Source organism: Chroicocephalus ridibundus, chromosome 1 (genome assembly GCF_963924245.1).
Source record: "Chroicocephalus ridibundus chromosome 1, bChrRid1.1, whole genome shotgun sequence".
Classification (NCBI taxonomy): Eukaryota; Metazoa; Chordata; class Aves; order Charadriiformes; family Laridae; genus Chroicocephalus; species Chroicocephalus ridibundus.
This window is the reverse complement of record NC_086284.1, coordinates 103,626,579-103,638,608: the sequence shown is the minus strand read 5'-3', so window position 1 is coordinate 103,638,608 and position 12,030 is coordinate 103,626,579. Positions and strand designations below refer to the sequence as shown.

Sequence of the window (12,030 nt, the reverse complement as noted above, 5' to 3'; positions counted from 1 at the left end):
CCGCCGCCCGCCAGACGGTGGCTGAAGAGGCAGCGGGAGGGGATGGTGCGTCTGGCGGAGGTGGTGGCGGACGCCGCTCCGGCTCCTCCATCCCCCCCGCCGTCGCCATGGGTGTGAGCTGGGCCCCCCGGCCCGCGCAGATATGAGGTACTGCCCGGCGGCGGGAGGGGACGGGAAGAGAAGCGAGGGGACACACACACACGACTCTCACTGGGAGGGGCGACGGTTCAACCTAGGCCAGCGGCACCCGGGGAGGGAGCGGGGGGGCAGCGGCGCCTCTGCCCTGCGCTGCCTCTGCCGCCCCGGTACCGGCGGCCGGGCGTGTCCCCGTGCCCGGGCCCGCTGACAGGCTCCGGGTGCCCGGCACGGAGCGAGGCGGTCCCGCTCCTCTTCGTCTCCCTTAGCAGCCCTGATCGTCGCCGGTGTGGGCGGCCCGCGGGTGGGCGCGGAGCCGTGAGGCGGGATGCGCCCGCCGTGCGGGTCCGGCGCCGGCTGCTGCGACGCTGGGGCGGGCTTGCCGCTGCTTGCTTTCCCTCGGGCCGCCCCCCTCCCCCCTTTTTTTTTTCTCCCCACTATTATTCTTTTAATTTTTATCGGTACCTCGCCGGCGTGGGTTTCGCAGCTACGGTTTTTGTGGGTGGAGGAAAGCGGGGCAGCGCGGCGGGGGGAGCGCCGCGGTTGGTGTGCGCTGGCTCGGTGGTAGCACAGCCCTGGCCGTCACAAGACAGCCATCGCTCCCGGAGGGAGCCGTGTCCCGGCCACCCGTGTCCTCCGGGGCGGTGGGGGGGAAATCTCGGACGTGGAATGCAAAGGGGTGGGTTGTGCGGCTGCGGGTTAGCGGGTTTGCCTTTACCGCGTTAAGTAACGATTATTCCCGCTGCCTCCGTCCTCTTTGCTCCCTGCCCTTTCGACGCATACAGTCCGCCCTGGTGCGAAGGGAAGGAAGGAGGAATGCCATCCCTTACGGCTTGGAAAGGGCACACGACCAATTGAACGAGGGAATGTTGTCAGGGCGTCAGGAAAAGGAAACCGGTACACGGTCGGGTTTTTGTCCCTTTATTTCTGTTTGCCTCAGATTAGCGGATAACTTTGTGGATAATATTTCCTGTGGACATCTTTTGTTCTGATTCAGCTGCTTCTTTATTTCAAAAGAAATGTGTGTTTTGCTTTTAGAGAACGGTGGTTTTTGTGAACTCTACCTTTCTGTGGGGTGAGGATGTCATGATACGGAAAATAGATCGTTACAGCGTATTGTTTAGTAAATAATTCTTGTTAGTAAAATAACTAGCATTCCAGATGCGATGGTGTGATACTCATTAAAGCAAGAAACATTCTGTTTTCCTCTGCCTCTTCCCACCCCACAGTTCTAAAGTATGCTTTTTGTTTAGAGCTTGTATGGCAATATATATTTAAGGTGATTGCTATGTATTTTAACAAAGTATTTGAAGTCAGTCTCCAAAGGCATGTATTTTTTCCTAAAACAAACAGCCAAGCTGTGTATTTTAGGTAGTGATGACTCTGGAGAGTGTTATTCCACTGTGCAGTGTTATTTCACGCTGTTTTAGATAACCTGTCTGTCTTTCTTTGGCCTTTTTGTTCTAGTCACCAGTAACCTCCCTCAATAAGTATGACCTGGTGATGTTTTTATACAGTATACTTTGAAACATACCAGTGAATTGATTACTGAGGAGTTCTTTCTGATTTAAAACGCTCACACTGCATCTCCAAAGCCCCGCTTGAGGGGGTGAGGTATGGAAGGAGGAGTCTTGCATGTCAGCTGTATTCAGATTTACAAGTACAGGAGTGGGGGGTATACTTGCTTGTGGATGATGATGAGGTATACTGGTTGCATATAGAACTACAGGTAAAGAAAATAGTTGTGTTCTTTTTGTTAACTTATAATGTAGGATATGCAGTCATCTATGTTTAGGCGTGCATGTAAGTCAAAGCATCTTGAGCCATTTTAGCTTGCGTGATTAGCACTTGTATGCTCTCACTGATTTTGGCAGCTTTACAGGGGTCATGTTTCGTACAGATGAACTGTTTCTGAACAGTTTCTCCAGTGTATTAGGCTCAAACTTCATTTGAGCTGAGCAGGCTGCTCTTTGCACTTGCTGCTTCATAAACCACACTTAATTCTTTCAGTTCTAGTGTTCCATCTATAATATCCCACTGTCTTCCATTCCAGATAAGACCCTTTTCAGAGTAGCTGTGTTTTCTTGATAATTTTCCTTATATCCTTGTTCTGTGGAGTAACTACTTAGGTACAGTAAAATAAGATTTGGTATCTCAAAATAAACCAATGACCTGCGGTGCCTGTTCTGTCTCTTGCTGCTGTTAGCTGTTTGGTGGAAAGTCTGCATGCTCTTTCCTTAATACCTCTAATCATGCAATTAGGATAGATTTGGATTCAGGAAAGAACGTGAATCTGGCAATTAAATAATTCTAAATTATGGTGTTGAATAGCCTTTTCTGGTCTATCTTTGTACAGTAATCACGGATTGTACTTTTGGTTTTTAGCAGGATAACGCCAGAGAAAATAGGAATGCAAGAGTTCCATTTGTAGAATAAAAATAAAAAAGTTAAGGAAAATGTAAGCAATGGTTTCAGGAATGAGATCATCATCGAGGGTTATCGACTATGAACGTTTTTTTCTGCTGTCTTTAGTAATAGAGTAGAATAAATCATAAGCAGACAGATTTGTTTGTAGTACACATTTCAGGTGGGGGTGGCTCAGTAGTTAACCTGCAAGGAACCAAAGAGATCAGATGTTTATTTTTATAGTTTTTTTACTATAAAAATAAACAAAAGATTGCTTCTGCTCCTGTTGTCTGCTAGGAACTCTGAATGCTCATTGCTACTGTATTTAATACAGCTGCTGAACTTGAAATGCCCCCTACACAGTAAGTTGGTTTTGTTTTTACTTGCACAGCATGAAACTGGGTGGTGTGGTAGACAATTAGAAATTCTGTCCAGTCTGAGATCTAATGGTAAATTACTTGTGCACATAAAACCTTACTGTGAGGTGCTAAAATTTCTGTATGATATGTGGCAAAAGTAGTTGCCCTTTTTTTAAGAGTATGCTTTCTAAAATTAAAAAAGAATATAGCAGATTCTATATTTTTGGGTGTCATTGTTATTGTAAGTATGTCTTGATACTTTTAATTGTAGATTGCAGTATATATAACTGTATTTGATACTTCATACAATGAGACAAAAATTGTGTAGTTTTGGAGTATGCATGTAGATGTCTGGTTAATCCACCTGTCTAGAACGAATGTCTCTACATAGCTCTGTGTGTGTATAAGGGTGTGTATAAGGGGAAGAGGTGGTCAAGTTCTTTATAGACTGTGCACTGTTTGTATAGCAAAGATTAGTTTCTAATTACTAATCTTAAATGTTTTTCTACAACTGAAACTGGAATTTTTGACAGTTTGATACTTCAGAGTGTCAAAGGATTAACTTCTTGACCAGAATAGAAAATGTATGGACATGAAATAATTTTGTGTGGTGAGGAGTGAAGAGAGGGCTCCTCTCTTTCCCTGAGGAGGAAATGTTGTAGTTTTTTTTTCTTTTATTCCTGACACAAAAGGTGCATTTTTACAACATTCCCTTCATTGCAGTCAGTCAAAAATGCAGAAAAATTAAATGACGTAGTACATGCTTGGTTTGGTTTTCTCTTATTAAATGTATTAAACTTACATATGTTGGATATTATATTTTCCTTTTTCATGTGTTGTTTCTAAGGTAATTGAATTAATTAGTGTCATTTCAGGTTGTCTTTCCTTTTCTCTGTAAAGTCAACTTTTCACAAGAGTTGTATGTGTCTGGAATTTTGAAATAATCATATTATTAATTGCCTGGAACCTAAATCGCTCCTGTCTATTCTCTTTCACAGTAGTCTCAATCTCTTTTCCCCCGCTCTGTTTCTTGTGGTTGTTTGTGCCCACAGGATATTTGTAGTGACCGCAGTTTTGACAGTTGAAGTCTAAATACTATGGATTTATAAGAGTAAGTTTTTGTGTGCTGGCAATCCTTGAAAATCATGGGCTTAATGGTATGTTGTAGTATTATAGATAAAAACACTAGTGCTAGTAGTATAGATTAGCAGGCCCTAGTAATACTATTAAAATAATTTCACTGAAGACCTGTTGTCTCAAGAGTTCAGGTTTTCCTTTGTATTTTGATGGGTAGTTCCTTCTAATTTCCATGGGGATTCTCTACCTAAATATCTTTTAAGGATCTAGAGCTGAGGATGACTACTGTAAATGACTGGACAGTGGTTTCTCTTTGCCTCATTTCAAGATACAGTTTTACTTGCTCCGTATAAATGCACAATTTGTAGATAATAGTTATTAATATACTTCCAAAATACAGAGAACACCTGGGTTTAAATCTATGGTTTCTGGAAGAGGGTTCATGGAGAGGTACCTGAAATGGTTGGGACTTCTCTGGAAGACTCATAATGAAACTCATTTGTAGCACATTGCTGTCTGTATTTTCATACATCATTGTAAATAAGATTTAAAACAATTAAATATACCTATGAAATAATTAATGAGCTATATATGAGGACTTATTTACAGCATTTAGAAAATTTCTAACTCAAACCACACATAGTAAATCTAAAGTAGTATCTTTGGACCACTGCAATAGTTAGCTGCTCTACTTATCTTTTAGCTGTACTTTCGAAAGATGTTTTCCAAAAGTAATTACCAGACTTTACAACTGAGAATAAAACAATGGAAAGTGAAGTTTTTAATGGAATGTATACTTCATAGTAGGAACTTTCAGCTAGAATCACACATGCTGTGAGCAGGTAGTCTGGGTTTCCCAACATCCTTCACAGTTAACTGCAGTTTTTATCTTGTTCTGGTCCCTCACTTTTTAAAGAAACAGGCAGTCAATTTCTGTGATTGTTTGGTGTTATGATTTGTATGTGTTTTTACTGAAGAGTGTGTTAGGCATAACTAAATCACCTTTATTGTATTAACTGCCCACAGGTATCTTCAACAGAATTTTTAAAACTTGAAGGACTAAAATAAACAAATTCTGCATTAAAATTAAAACTGTATGTTTGAGCACTTGATGAAGATACTGAGTGGCAAGTAATGCAAAACACAGGCTTCTAGTTCCTCAGATCTGACAGCCAGAGTTTCTGTACTGATAACTTCATTAGGGTTTGAAGATCACCACTATAATAGCTTACCAGCAGGCAGCTTTCCTCGGCTTTGTCCTTGCTTTGTGATCAGAGACATCTGTAGAACTGTATTAAGATTTTGAGGTAAAGACTGTATGCTAACTCTTAAATGAGAGAGTAATTGTTTTAAGCAATCAGTCACAGTTTTGCAACACGTTACAAAGTAATTGGTTTGTCAATAAATGTAAGCGATACACAACTCAAATTGTTGCATTCCAGCTGTGATTCTGTAGGCCTGCTAAGATCCAAAGGTACCCATGTCAGAGCTGCATTGGAGAAACAAGAACTTTTATTCATTTCTGATAGTATTTTAAGTCTCTCAGTGTGAGTACCTAGAAACAGTATATGAGAAAAATATTAAAATGATGTCTAGCTCTATGTTTAAGAAAGAGCAACCAGCTATCTTCGGGGCAAAAGAAAAAAGTTATTTTTTTTTTTTTCTAAATAATGCTTATCCTGCCAAGTATACATTAACTTTTTGTTAGTTGCCCTACCAGTTGAACTGTAAAGGAGAAATCCATTATTGACTACTAGGAAGATAATTCAACTGTGTGTCCATACAGAATAGAACAGTCTTGGGTGCCCATTTGGCTGAAGAAGCTGTGTAGTCAGCTGCATATCAAACTTTCAAAGGTCAAGGTGAGTTTATGCAGGGACACTCAGATGCTTATCAGCGATGGCTATCTTCATATAATGTTACAGTTTAATACCTATGGTTGTGTTTTGGAAACTTAGTGCTTGTATGTTAAGTGTTCATATAGCTGTTCTGAAAACTGAAAATACTATCAAGCTGATTGTGTTTTTTGAGGTCACCACCTCTTTATTAAAAAAAAGTGTCTTATTAGTAACTGTAAAAATATATTTTTTCTCATACTCTAGCTTTATATTACAATTTCAAATTCACAAGCACAAGATTATGGACTGCCCTGTGAGGTGCAATATTTAATGTTTTTTAAAGTAACTTTCTTAATAGGTCATGGCAGAACTGGTCAAAACTTCAGTGTTATCTTTTCTGCCAGTCTTACAATCAAAGAACATAAAGGTTGAACAGATCCTAATTCCAGTTATATTACACTATGTTTAGGCATTAGCTTCTCATTGTTAGGCCCTCACCCTGCAAGCTGTTTTGTATGAACATGTGCTTGTGCCCGCACAAAGCTGGCAGTTGAAGAGAGTCTGTTGCAATATATAGATGCACCTGTGAAGAGTTCCCTGCATGTATGTGGCCTTCAGGTGTGTACAGATTCTATATGGATTCCTGTGTTTGTGGTGAGGACATTTAGGCAGAAGCTCAGCTAACCAGTGTAAGGTTCTAATAGCTTCCATAAATCATCAGGGTATTTTGGGGAAGTAAGATTCTTTCTTTCTTACAGAGAATCATAAACAAAAGCTGACAACTTCAGAGTTCTGTTTTGTAATAAAATGCCAGTAACCTGATCATGTACCAAAAGGGATGGTGTAATAGTTTAATTTCTTGAACAAAAATACTGAAATTTTTTTTTTAATCTCATGTGAGTCCCAGTTGGATAAACTTGGCTCTCTTGTTTTTCTCAGGCAGACAGATAGACTCCTGTGATATTCAGGACTGGGTTTTTTTTTTGTTTGTTTGGTTGGTTTTGCATGGGCATTCAGTATAATTGGCTTTTTTAGGTAGTAATTGTCTGATCTGGTCCTTCGGTGCATCTGTTGCCTGTGCTACTGCGACGTTTGCTTTTCTAGCTCCTTGCCTTTACCAGTCAACATTGTTCTTATCTGTTCTTTTTTTTTTTCCTCTTTTTTCCCTTCTATCTACATTTTTTTCACTTTAATGGTCCTGTGTGTTTCAGTACTGTCGGAAGGTTGGCAGGTGTTCTTTCCCACTTAAACTTTGTATTTTGATGTTCGTTGATTTTGTTCTTTTGATGTTTGTAAGAACCAATCCCAGCAAGGAAAGATTGTATAAAGTAAACTACTGGAAATAGTTTGTAGAGCTACAAAGAAACATTCAATTTTAATACCTCTGTTCTTCAGTGTCTGCTCAAATTGCAAAACAGCATAATAAACAACAAAGAGAAGGAGGAAGAATTTTTTGTTAGAATAAAGTAGCATGGAATTAAGTTGCTGTAGGTATCTGGGCAAGTACTAAATTTAAAAACCAGACATATATCAAGGTTTGCCCCCATACTTTTCCAACTATTCCTTATAGTTGTCTCCTTTTTTGATTCTGATTTGTAAAACTTAAATTCAGAGGAAAAGTTCAAAACATAAAGTGCTAAAATATGTTTTCACATGATTTGGTCATCTATACTTAAATTCATGGCAGGACATCATGGATTTTGGAGGTGCTTAATGGCAAAGTTTGAAAACATCCATTATCCAGCTAAGAGGTTTCTGCATGTTCCACTGTTCTGTACTTACTCTACTTAAAACCATAGTAAGCAATATAATATGCTCGTAAAAGAACAAATAGCAACATACTATTGAAGATAATATGCTAATTTTAAGAAATATGGTAGAAATTAAGTTTGTCTTGTAGATAGTGCCTGCTGAAAAATGATATTGCTTCAAGGAAATGTTGCCAAACTCTTTGATGACACGGACAGGGGAAGAAGGCAAATGCATTTAATTTTTTGTGTGGTGTAGCACTTGACTAGATGTAATGTTGTCATTACTAATATGCTCTAACTGGCTGTGATCAGGAGTCAGTGGCTTAGTTGGTATCACTAAGTCTATCTTAGTGCTGAAAATTCCTGTTAGCCAAGAGCCCTTCGGATGGCATTAGTGGTACAAAGATGGTGACACTTGACTTCTGAAGAGGAGATCTTTAGTCAATGTGGAACTAAAATGGTTGGATCCTCCCACTCTATAGTGGATTCCTCCCACTATTACCCTTTTATGGTATCTGAACCAGGCTCACTGATAGGAAGCCAAGGGTGTTATGCATGCTCAGAACATTCTTAATTACCACCGTTCTTATCTGAATAATCTGAATGGAGTTGAGGCTTGTGCAGCGCTTTCATTTTAAGTTTCATGCTTTTTTGATTAATGAGTCATCCTTTTTGCACAATCAGAAGTTATGGATGAAGTGTAAGTCATATAGCTGGGTACAATAACTGGAATCCACTCTTGTGAAACAGAAATACGAAATACTCCAGATGCAGTGCTGATTTTAATATGTCAAATGCAGCAATGGATTGATTCCTTAAATGTGTTGTGAACATACATTTGGTGCTACTATTTAATCTCAACATCTAAGTCTGAGAGGGTTGCTTCAAGCTTACGTGTCTGTAGATGATACAAGAAGAATGATTTTGCTTTGTGTTTCTTTTGGGGAGGAGGGAAAAAGATGCACCCTTTTGAGTCAAGTACTCAATATTATTCTGAACTGCTGACAAATGCTATTGTATGCCTTATAAAAAAAATTAACTTATTTGTATTAACTAGTTGGGTGAATTTAACCCAAAGAGTTTAATCTGCTAGTATCTTAGAATTTACAAACAAAAAGATGAGTACTTATTAATAACCTAGAGTGTCCCTAAGTAAAGCTGTCTTCTAAATAAAAAAACTAACAACAACCAAGCCCTGCACAAACTTAGCTGATGTATTCTACTAACTTATATAAGACCTTGATACTTCAGTGCCTGTTCTTGTTCTTCCTCTGTTTTAGGAAATCTGGCAAAGTTTTGTTTTAATCTCTTTGTATTACCTAAGACTTCTCAGGTGATGTTATGGGGAAGATCCTGGTGAACACTGTGGACTAGTTAGTGATAACATTTGTATGGGTGGTTAAATGGAATTTAAAAACTAAATTTGCGTTGGAAGCCTATTGTCCAGAACCAAGTGGTAGTGTTTGACATGCTGTGTGAATAAGAAAGAAATAAAGGGATTTTAGATTAACAAAAGCAGCATAGTTTATTTTTTGTGTGTGTATGTGTCTGAGACTAGCCATCTTAATGCCTCCAGGTTAGAGCTACTGGTGTTATGGAAGAAAAATAGAAAAAATTGAGACTATTTGATAAAGCCTTTCTTTAAAAGAAAGAAGATGCAAAAACCCCAAAAAAAGCAAGCCTTTTTGATGTGAACATCATCTGATCCTACAGGGTCTAACTCTTAATTTAAATACAGTCTTTGTACAGCAAAGACTAAATTTGGCGTGATATGATATCTCAGAGTATTTAGGCACCACCATTTGTTTATGCTGTTGCTTGCTGCTTTGTCAAATTACAGCAGAAAACTTTAGGTTTCCATATTAGAATTCAGAATTTCATGGGCAGGTGACAAACTAGTAGGATCTGAGCTAGTTTCACTCTGCTCCTGTTTATGTCTTGATACAGATTTCAGAGACCTTACCAAGAAGGGAGGAGAACTGTAGGACTGAAAAGGGTAGGAATATGTAGAATTTTTTTTTTCTTTTTTTCTTCCTGGTCTCACCATTTGCTCAGAGGCAGGAATAAGAGAAATGAAGCTTTGACCTTTTGGCGTCTTGGCTCTTATTAGTTGTTGGCTTGAGGAATTGAATGTATTCCAGGGATGACATGTTAGCTGAAACTTCAGCAGACTGAAAGACTGTAGTCTTTTCAGCTGGTAGTTGTTTCTCGATGCTTGGTAGGCTCCATTGATAGCTAAATAATAAACCTTCTGCCTGTTGTGTGGTGTGGGTTTTTTTAGTGGAGTTTTAAGGACCTTTGTGTAAGTAAGAGGGAGGATTCTTTCTTTGGTGGTTTTGATAGATGATAAAATTTCTGTAATCAAAAATCGTACAAAGCTTCAGAAATAATTTTGCATTTTTTTTTCCCCTGCTCTACGTGCTTCAAGCAGGAAAATATTACGCTGTAGCTCCAAGGAAAACGGGATTTCCTGCTGGAGCTGCTTAATTCCTAGACTTTCTGGAATTTATTATGGCAATGCCAAGTTCCTGCTTTTCCTGGATTACCGTGATGCAATCCTGAATTAAACCACCTGGGTTTTGTTAGGAAAAGCAAAGTACAGGCTAGTTGGGGCAGGGCAACAACTACATTGAAATAGCTTTCCTGAGTGTATGTAGGGATAATCATGCTGAATCTCTTAAATGGTTATCTTCAAAATCAAAAGGAGGCATTCTGCTTGGAAAGTTCAAAACAGTGACAGAAATTTACTCCTGGTATTTAAAACAACACAAACAAACCCTCAAGCGCTTTGAATCAAGATTGCTGACTCAGCTAAACTTTGTGCACTGAAATGAAACCTAGGAAGCCTACGTATTGAAATTCTTGTGAAATTTCATTTCCTTTTGTGTGGAGGTTTATTGTGTTTTATTATCCTTTCCCAGCTTCAAAAAGGAAAAAAAGGGGGAGGGGAGAAATAAATAAATTAAAAAAAAAAAAAAAAGTTCATTGAATCCTCCAGAGAGAACAATGCGTGCAATTACTCTCCACCTGGGATACTTTGTAGCTAGAGAGGTTTAAAAAGACAGTAAATATAAAAGACAAGAAAAGGACAGAAAGCTACAAATAGTGTGGATACACCAGTATGCAGATTTCCAGACTTGGTTTGCTCTGATTATTGTATTTAAGGTGGCAGCAGTATTTTCTAGTTCTGTACTAGGCCATGTACAAGAGGAAGCTCTTGGCTTTTCTGGCAGTCCTCAGGTAGTTTTCTGAAGTAGCTTAGATACCTATGATGAGCCATGCTCTACAGCTGGGGAAGACAGATGGAATAACACTAGGTTAACAAAATTAGCCAAAGAGGGAAAATGGGAGCCTTTCTCAACTAAGGTATTTTAAATATCTATCTGTTGAGCTCAGTTGTTACCCCTGTACTGTATTATGAATCCAGATGAATATAGTCTACCAATAATTCCGTCTTGTATTAGCTTGTCTTTGTCTCTCATTAAAGATTAAAGACTTTATTCCGTGAATATTTAAATAGAAACAGAGCCTTATTGTGATAAAAGGAAACAGACAGAGGTTACCTAGTTAGTTGGCTTCCACCTTTATTTTGATTTTTAGACCTCTAAAAATACATCTTCTGAGGTTACGCACTTGGGACAGTGTATATAAACCTAACATTAGACTTGATTTTTCTTAGTTACCTAGAGGTTTCCTTTTTCTTGTATATGAGCTAAGGGAAACCATGCTCTTGAATTCTCATGGTCTCTCATTCTTGTTTTGCTGAGAAAAATGCTTTAGCTGATGCGCTGGTGGGCATACATAGGAAGGTTGAACCTTTTTACAGATATGAACGCTGTGAGACTTATAGCAGGAGTCGTTGCATCTAAACACAGAGACAACCAAATTACTGCCTTGTTTTGAGAGTTTACAGAACGTGTGCAGCTACCACCATGGAGCTGACATGTTCATGTGACTGTTTGTTTTAAATCTCCAGAAAATTCCCTAATAGACTCTTACAGGGGACATGGAAGTATTAGTAAAGTTGGCCTGTTGGGTGATGGGAATAACCAGTGTGGAAAAAAAGTCTTATGGAAGTGCTGCTCCAGAGGAGAGGCTTCTTGAGTGATGTGTCTGTCCTTGCAGAGTAGTAGCAACTTGCATACCTACAATTTGTGTGTCAGTCTGTTTACCTATTCCTGGTTATCTGATTGGTTTTAAATTGCCCTAGTTTTGTAATGACCTCAGATTTGCACTGTATCTTGAATCACAGCAGTGAACATACTTTTCTCCTCCCACTAGAAACAGGCTAAATTTGTTGGGAAAGTATTTGGCAGTTGTATTCAGTTCATTCTGTTTGAAAAATATCTCAGCAGCTGGTTGCTATAGAATCATTATATCTCTTCCAGATTTTAATGTCTAGTGGGTTGGATACAGTGGGGAGGTTATTGGCAAGGTAACTGAAAAAATGTGTTAAGTTCTTTC

General features: G+C 39.1%; 1 protein-coding gene across 7 annotated transcripts in view; it reads left to right on the top strand.

Annotated features, from left to right (window-relative positions):
• The window catches only part of ITSN1 (intersectin 1), a 139,719-nt gene continuing 127,689 nt past the window's right edge, over positions 1–12,030 (top strand). For 6 of the 7 annotated variants that reach the window (XM_063346125.1, XM_063346119.1, XM_063346101.1 and 3 more), the window contains exon 1: positions 1–147. The gene's annotated coding sequence lies outside the window, so the exon portion shown is untranslated. Of the gene's footprint in view, positions 148–920; positions 1,033–12,030 lie in introns of all 7 variants that reach the window. The other variant, XM_063346094.1, reaches the window with a different exon arrangement.